Source organism: Mauremys mutica, chromosome 6, assembly GCF_020497125.1.
Source record: "Mauremys mutica isolate MM-2020 ecotype Southern chromosome 6, ASM2049712v1, whole genome shotgun sequence".
NCBI classification, from domain to species: Eukaryota; Metazoa; Chordata; order Testudines; family Geoemydidae; genus Mauremys; species Mauremys mutica.
Window position 1 is genome coordinate 96,117,520 of NC_059077.1, and position 9,575 is coordinate 96,127,094.

Genomic DNA, 9,575 nt, shown 5'->3' on the forward strand with positions numbered 1-9,575 from the left:
AGGGGGCTCAACCCTCAGCCCATCCACTCCACCCCTTCCTCCAATCCCCCACCCTTGACCCACCTCTTCTCCCCTTGAACCTCCTCCCCCTTCACTTCATGCACTGCATCCTCGCTCCTCCTCTCTCCCTCCCTCCCCTCTGAATGCTGCAAGCCAGCTGATTGCCCCAGCAGGAGGCGGGGGGAGGAGGGGAAAGGCGCTGATCCATGGGGTCTGCCAGTGAATGGGAGGTGCTTGGGGGAGAGGGCACGTAGGGAGGCTGCCAGTGTAATAGTGGAGCAACGTAATGTAGGCATGGCCCAATATCTAAACAAATACTTTACTTCAGTCTTTAATTAGGCTAATAAAGAGCTTAGGGATAATGGTAGGATGCCAAATGGGAATGAGGATATGGAGGTAGATATTACCACATCTGAGGTAGAAGCCAAACTTGAACAGTTTAATGGGACTAAACTGGGGGGGCCCAGATAATCTTCATCCAAGAATATTAAAGGAACTGGCACATGAAATTGCAAACCCATTAGCAAGAATTTTTAATGAATCAGTAAACTCAGGGGTTGTATCGTATGACTGGAGAATTGTTTACATAGTTCCTATTTTTAAGAAAGGGAAAAAAAGGTGATCCAAGTAACTATAGGCCTGTTAGTTTGACATCTGTAGTATGCAAGGTCTTGGAAAAAATTTTGAAGGACAAAGTAGTTAAGGACATTGATTGAGGTCAATGGTAATTGGGACAAAATACAACATGGTTTTACAAAAGATAGATTGTGCCAAACCAACCTGATCTCCTTTGAGAAGGTAACAGATTTTTTAGACAAAGGAAACGCAGTGGATCTTCCTGGACCCTGCTGTACACTGGGCATGTGGCTCTTGGGGAGAGCCAGCACTGTAGGAGGGGCCTGATAATTATTCCTGTCCCCAAACTTTTCACAGGATGTGATCATTGTGGAAGATATCTCGCTGCTGAGGGTGAGCAGGGAATCCAGGGAGGATCTTCTCCAAGACTGCGGCTTCCGCCCTGGCCCCTATGCGACTCGCTTGTATGCAGCAATGGTCCCTCCCTTCCCCCTCCCCATGACAGCACAGTGGTGCAGGAAAATTACTGTTAATGGGGCAAGAAACAAAGCAGTTCTGCCGAAGAACCTGTGGCAGTGGATTGCCCAGTGTCTCCACGAGTTTCCTGGAGATCTCGGAGGGAGATTCCCATGAAGTGAGGGAGTCTATCAACAGCCTGTTCTGCCGCTCAGACTAGGCATGTGGGGGTACGTGCATCAGACAGAGACAAGCCTGCTTTCTGCAACCCTCCTGCCCCCAACAACTCGCTTCAGTGATTCCCAAAATCGGATCCACTTACCAGGGTCATCCTCTCCTCTTTGCGCTTTGCTATGACTGGCTAGCCTCCTCTGGGGTGGAAAAGAGCCCCTGGCTGCATGCATCTCTGACCTCTGAGTCATCCTTTGCCTCTGGGTCCCCCTCTCCCTCCACATTGTCGTTCAAGATTTCCTCCTCCTGGCTCAGTCCACTCTCGATTGGCACGTGAGCCACTGAAGTATCCACAGTTGTCTTCACGGTGGAGGTGGGGTCGCCACCGAGTATCGCATTCAGCTCTTTGTAGAACTGGCAGCTCATGGGTGCAGCACCGGAGTGGCTGTTTGCCTCCCGCACTTTGTGGTAGGCATTCCGCAGCTCCTTCACTTTTACCCTACACTTCAATGTGTCCTGGTTATGGCCCCTTTCTGTCATGTGCCATGAAATCCGTCCTTAGGTATCATAATTCCGATGGCTGGAGCGCAGCTGTGACTGCACTCACAGGCACCAACTTTCCTTGGCAACAGTGGGTGCTCGCACCTCTCTGCCCCCTCCCTGCCCCTATTGGACTCCTCCCCAAATCCCCGCTCTGGCCCCGCCTCTTCCCCGAGCATGCTGCGTTCCTCCTCCTCCTATTCCCTCCCACCGCTTGCTGCACTAAACAACTGTTTCGCAACAAAAGCACTGGGAGGGAAGGGGGAGAAGCATGGCTCGGCGGCGTGCTCAGGGGAGGAGGTGGAGATGAGCTGGGGCGGGGCAGGGAGCTGCGATGGGTGCAGAGCACCCACCAATTTTCCCCTGTGGGTGCTCTATGACTGCACTGCCTCCTTTCCCCAAATGCTGATGAGGTCCAGCAGCTCGGCATTGCTCCAAGTGGGGGATCACCTGGTACGTAGATCAGGCATGGCCACCTGGAAAGATGCGCTGAGACCACTGCACGCATCACTGAGCAAAGAGGAAGGGAACTTTCAAAATTCCAAAGAAATGTACAGGTGGGTTGAGGGTTGGTCACCTGAGGGCAGGGCAGTAGAGTTCAAACCGATGACCAGAGAGGTGAGAACAGGCATTGTGAGACACCTCCTTGGAGGCCAATTGCAATGCTGTGATCGATCATGGTGCTGTAGCCCAAGCACAGAAAGCTCTATGCCGCTCATTGGGGTGGGTTTTTTAGAGCGCTACAACTGCGCAGTTTCTGCACACCAAGTGGCTTGGTAGTGTGTACACCTTGGGAGTTACAGCGTAGAAAGCTGCTTTACTGTGCAGAAATTTGGCAGTGTAGACAGGGCCTTACTTTAAACCTTCCCAATAGCATTTTGTCCCATTGGGCAAAATAGCATAAAACCTCTGTCCAAATATTACAAGATCTAAATTCTGTTGCTAAATGTGCTATTACACAGTTAGTTACAGTATGTCATCTATATACATTTTATAATTCTTTACAAAAATTAAAATTAAATACTTGTTATCTATCTTGAAATGCCAAGGGGATTATCCTGCCATTTCTCCCATATGATGAGAGACTCCTAAACAATCAGCTTAGGAAGTACACATATGTGATAGGCTAATAGAAGTTCTGGCCCAAGGTGTCTCTTAGTTTATTACTTTAGCTCATGGTTCATTTAAGGGTGTGATTCCCCCCTGCCTCCTCATGTTGGTATTACTGCAGCAAAAACATTAATTGTAAAGATTATTGCTTCACAGTAAAATGCATCTTCACTGAGACTCTGGATTCTAATATTAAGAGCTGTGTAGTGGTGGAGAAAATTACTATTTAAAAATGATATTTAGATCTGGGGAACGAAGCTTTTGATTCACTTAACTGCACTATAAGATCTCATTGTGAGGTACCAAAGGTATTGTGTATATATGTGTCTATAACCTGGCGGCACAAATGCCCTAGCCTATATCTTACAGTAAGTATTTTGGTGTCTTATTTTAAAGTAGTTTGTACGTTGTGTCAAAGATCATTAAAACCCAATTGACTAAAATTATTATAACTTTGACCTCTTTCAAAGGTCTATATTTTGTAGAAGGGAGAAGGCTTTTTTCCTTTAAATAGGGTTAAAACACCTAAATGATTCTTTGTTCGCTGTTTTTTAAAGGATTTTTAGTCGAGATGAAATAGTCTTACATCAACTCTAGTACACGTAAAGCTGTAGCCCTGATAATCCTTTGTCTGCCCACATCTTCATCATTTTATTTCCACACAAGGACATACAAAGTACCAGGTTTTACCTGTAACTACTTTTTATTACTAGAGACTCAGAAAAGACTCAGTTTTGTTCTTATGGAAGTCAACAGTAGCAGGATTGGGCCCTAACTCAAGGAGATAAAAGAAAACAAAAACCCAGACATAACCCTTACAGCAGTAACACAGATTTAAGGAACCATTCTATTGAAGGGCAAAGTTTGACTCATGAAGAAATGCCATACTATAACACAGTGATAATTGTCATCAGGTCTTTCTGTACTCTTAAATTCTGACACTGAAGTAGCAACTACCAGTGCCACTGATACTGTTTTTAGGCATGTCAATGTAAGGATCTGTGGAACTAGAACCCAGGTCTGCAAAAATGGAATAGCCGATGGTCCTACATGAGCACTAGGAGGTCATGTGGTGTCACAACCAATGACCACGGTGGAGTTTAGGTGCTGCAGGAAATAACACCCAACGGGTCCAGGGTGACAGCTCCCTGTGGCCTTCTGATTGGCCCATTCTCACTATTTAACCCTAGAAAATGCCCCAGGATATTGTCTGGGTAATTTTGCAGACTTCTCATCTTTTTTGCTGCTCTCCAATCTCTGACCCCAGCCTGGTCCTGACTCTTGCCTTCTGATTCTAGTCTGACAGCTATCTTTGCTCTCCTGTCTCTGGCCCTGACTCCTACCACCTGATTCCAGCCTGGTCTCTGACCCTGCTCTGACTCTAATCCTGGCTTTTGCTTATTGATCCTAGAAGAGGCACCATCGTTCTTAGTTGTGTGTGTGGGGGGGTGCTTGACCCCCCTCTCTGCTCCAGGCCATGTCCCCACTTCACCTCTTCCCTCAAGCCCCCACCCCTGAGCATGCCCTGCCCTCCCCCCACCTCTTTCTGCCCCCGCTCCTCCTCCTCCCTCTTGCGCACTGCTGAACAACTCATCACAGTGCGTGGGAGGCCCTGTGGGGGAGGAGGAGGAGCTGATTGGGGGTGCTTCTGGTGGGTGCTGAGCACCCACTATATTTTTTCAGTGGGTGCTCCAACCCCATAGCACCCATGGAGTCGGTGCCTATGGATCCTATCTCCAGTGATTACTCTGATTCTGTGCACTGACTACTGTCTTGTGACCATCTGTGAGTTGGTGACACCAGCCCAGCTGTGATTGCTAGACCAGCCCATCTACTCCCTGATCACTTACACCACAAACACCTTTGTGTTCACTGCTTAAAGGCAGCAAGAGCCTTTATGATCCCCGCGATCCACCACATGATCTGTAGTCTATATATAATACTCAGCTTTTACATGTGCATGTGTTATTCTGATCTTTCTGTACTAATAATGCACTCTAAACTCTTTTTAAATATATTTTAGTCAATAAAGAATTTTAATCTTGCTGAGGCCAGAGTTAAGGTTGTGTGGATGAGTATAATTGTGAGAAACTAGATATGTGTGGTGTTGGGGCTGTATGTTGGAACTGTAAAGGAGAAGATGAGTATAAAGGTGTCTGAGAGGTAAATTAAGTGAATTAGGGATGACATGGGTGTCACAGCTGAGGACAACTGCACCTATATTTCCCCCTCGTGGTCCAGTAAGGGCACCCGATCTAGGTTCCCAGATCCTCAGCCATCACCTCTTGGGTGGAGACCTGCATCTCTCTCCCTCCTCACTGGGTCTTTTTTTCCAGGTTGCACAGTTCCCTGCCTATATTGTGAGTTCCCCAATAAGCTAGATGTCCCAAACAGCCAGTGTCTCCATTTTGCTTTCTCTCCCAAAGCTACAAACAGCATAACTGCTCACAGTTATAAGTTACCACATGGCCCATTCCAAGCAAACACTTTTATTCTTAAGGTGAAAGCCTCACAGAGAAATATATTAAAAATAATAAAAGTATGCATGCTAATAAGCTTACCAGAGATCACCCCCAACTCCCGCAATAGATCTGGTAGGTTGTCAGTCTTTCAAGCCCCACACAGGGTTTTTTTCTGTGGTTCCAAGTTCCACTTTTTGCTCACAATTAGAACCCATATATGTAGATTAGCCTTTCCTTTATACAGATTGGGTCTGGGATCTTCAGAGACCATGAATATGTAACCAGTTAGACAGTGGTGATCTCCTCAGGGCATAGCTTCAAAAGATTGGCTCCAACTGTGGGAATTTGCGTTCCCCTCCTCCCAGGAATTTGCTAGGAAACCCACTGAACTTTGTGAGTTCCTTCTTGTCTGGTTCATTGTTTAAAATAGTCCTTTGAAGCTCCTAACACTTCTCAGGGTTACATACAATCCCAAAATAACACATAAACTTTGCATTTATAGTTCAATGGATTCCAAAGCTATTGAAACTTAATTCAATAAGATCTCTTAAAGATATTGCAGTCTTACTAGGTATTAAGGAAACTGGAGATTTCCAATATTTTTAGTAAAAAGTGTTTAAGAAATGCAGTTTAGAAACCTTAACTTTAAGTTAACAAAGGGGTTTTTTTGTGGGGAGGGTGTATAAAACTATTAATATCGTGAATGTGCATGCAAATTCATTATGCATTTTGGATTTGGGTACAGACTGTCTACTTCAAACTCTTTCTGGTCGTTAATGTTTTACATGTTTGTCTGTAGTTTTCATGTTTGATATGGCAAACATCTGATATCAATACATTGACTTTTTGCCATATACTACTGAACTACTTACATATCAGTCTTTTAAGCCTTTTTGTCTCCTTCATTTGGAATCTGAAGCTGTTATACACATTTCACAACTGTAATACATAATACTGGAGCCAATAACAGAATATCTGATCAGGAAAGCTCTTTGGGTGAATTCTCTGAATCCTATTTCAAGCACAGGCAGCAACTTTCCATTGTGCCAAGGGGTGCTCGACCAGCATCAGCTGTGCCCCAGGTCCTGCCCCCAATCCATCCCTTCCCTCAAGGCCATACCCCTGCCCTGCCTCCACTCCATCTCTTCCCACCCCTGCTCCAGGAGGAAGGAGGGGTGGGTTCATCCATAGACTTCCTCATGGAAGTGGCTGTTATTCCATCTCCAGACTAAGCAGATTCTGTGGTTTCTGCCCCTCCTTCCTCCTGCCCATGAGTTGAAGGCTGTGGGAGAATCTCTGAGGGAGATATTTACAAATTTTTCCTCTCTTTTAAGAAGTGCGAGCTGGGATTCCCCACAGGCATGGCTGCTCCTTATGATACGGGTGATATTGTCAAAGAGCTCAGCTGAACACTGCGTTCAGCATTCCCCGTTTTTTATTAAAGGTCTGATGGAATGAAGGGGAATAGTTTTCCCCCAGAGCTGAATAGGTTTGGGGTTGTTAGACTTTTTCAGAAGAATTCTGTATTCTTCCTCGATAGTTTCTGACTGATGTATTCCACCAAATGGGGAGCTGCATTTTAGAGGTGACAATGAGAAACTTTGATAATCCTATTTCAAATGGCCTATTTCTGCTCTCATTATTCACATGTAATTTTGTTTGTGGTGTACACCCAAGAATGAATCTAGCCTGGGTGCACACAGAGGTAATGGGATCAGGCAGTGGGCCACAAACCTGATAAGAGTGCATGTGAGCACAGACTTAATATTGGGGGCAGTGCTAGTAAATGTATCACAATACATTTGTAGGTAGGTGCTGGATACATACAAACCTGACTTGATTTTGGTGGGGCGAGAGGGTATGTGAATGCACATTAACCTGAATGTTGAGGTATGGGCAGGCTAATTACAAACTAACAATTGGTGTGTGTTAAGAAGTGCATGTAGTCTTGTTTACTGGGGGAAAGGGCACCAATCTAGCCTCTTCCAACACAACTGTCTACTACACCAAACATCCAAATTGACAAGTGTTTTTGGGGAAAAGTAACCAGGTAAAAAGTAGAATAATAAAAGGTGGCAGAGTTCAGGTATGGTGTTTGGTCTGTTTGAATGGAAAGGCTAATTATCATTCTATAACGATTATTTTTAATATGGAATTACTGTGAACTGAGACACTGATTCATCAATGTATTTAAGTATGTTCCTAAGTGGAAGCACTAACATCAATGGGATGGCTCACATACTTTGTTAGTCACGTGCATAAGTACTCTCTGGAATTGAGATTTTAAGGCTGAACAATTACAGAGTTTTCTTTTTTATCCTTCTTTTTGGTTCAATAGGTATTTAATTCAAATCATTACTACTATAGGTTGCCATTTTATATAAAATAATTATTTATAAGTAACAAATATCTATGATAAATACATAAATAGGAACAATAAATAAATAATAGACTGACATAAATATCCTGTTACAAATATCATAAAATGATCTGAAAATATTTTCACAGTGCACAGATAGAATAAATAATAACAACAGCTTTTACAATTCCACTGCATCTCATTTTAAATCATGTATAAAATATTACTTGATTTCGGTTAGTACAGTACTTCTAAAAATGTTAGTATTTAAATTTCTAAACTTCATTGTGAGTTTGTCCTATATTTGAAAACCTCATAATTCCACATGGATTCTCCTGCTAGCACTGAGGCTGAACTGCCTGTCTTTTATGAAATAATTGGTATCTCTTCACATTCATCCTGGGAAACTTAGGTTCTTTCTTCCTGGTCAGAGAGTCCCATTTTCCATCACTGCAACCAAACATGTCTCCAGACACCCAACTTGCTGATGAGTCTATGTTGGAATCTGAATGGAACTCCCACCTCAGTTTCGCAAAAGCGGCAGGAAATATGTTGGAAGATTTCCTGGATTGCCACCTTGACATTCCCCTTTAGGAACACTCGAGGCTTGAAAACCTCTTGGGTCCACCTGAAATGTCTCTCTTCGTTCTGACATTAGAGGAAAACTATGCACATCTTTTTTGTTTGAAAGTTTTTCCAGTTTACATTTATTATACTGTGGTTAAACTGCATGTTACAGTTCAGAGATGAGATTTGATTAGAGAAGAGTTGAACCACAGAAATATATAGCAAACACATAATGTCAACAATGTTTAAAGGTCTAACCCTGTCTTAATTTTCTTGTAACTTTTTTGCATTGATATCCTTCATTTTGCAATTTAAACTTTGAGTAAATCACAGCATATTATCACATAAATTGCAATATGGGCAGTTGGAATTTCATTATAGAGTGAGTATATTGCATAATACAAGGTCAAGCATTATGGAGTCTTAGAAGTCACTGTGGGAAGGATCAGTAGAGAGGAGGGAATCCACTGCAGGGTACAATTTCATCCAACTGTTTTAACCTCTGTAGTCGCTGCATCCTCAGTTGGAATGAAATAAGATTTGGTTGAAACACAAAGGGAAAAATAAATTTTCCATTGTATTAATGTCAATTAATTAAATGAAAATATCTTTTCTACACTTCATAATCTCACAAGTCTTACGCTATAGTCATATTTTTAAAAAATGTCTCTAGTAAACTTCTCAAGCTGTGGTATATGATGAGGACAAATTAATAAATAGCAACCCTGGTCATAATAGAAACACACTACATATGTAGAAGTCAGAGTACTTTGGGGGTAGAGAGGAAGTATCATTATTTGATGACCAAAGTACTGGTGAGGTGGCTAAGGATTCCAAATATATGTACTTCGTTGCATGGACTGCCAATTATGTAATACATAACATCACCTGATATGTGGGAGATTATGAAGAATTGCAAACCTAAATAAAAGTAGAAACACAGAAAAATAAATCCATATAATTGCAAATCTATTTCCAGCACAGAACTGGAAGAGCCTGAAGCTGCTGCCATAGAAATCAATTTCTATTTGGCCACTGATCCTGTAGAAGAGGATCAGGCCCTATGTAAGCAGAGTTATAAAATATCTGCTATCTCTGGTCAGCTGTATAATTGACACTAGGCTGTCATTTTGGAGTTTCCAACAGTGAAGGGGAACAGTTTTCAACCAAAAAATTGAAAAGGAATTTTCATATTAAATTTAAAAAAAAGGAAAAGAAGAAAACAAACATATCTGTTCATGTCACTTCTTTTACAATCTCCCTGCCCCATCACCTCAAGCGCTTTCTTTAATTGTAATCTAGAGTTTTGCCTAAACTATTTGGAAGTGTCATTT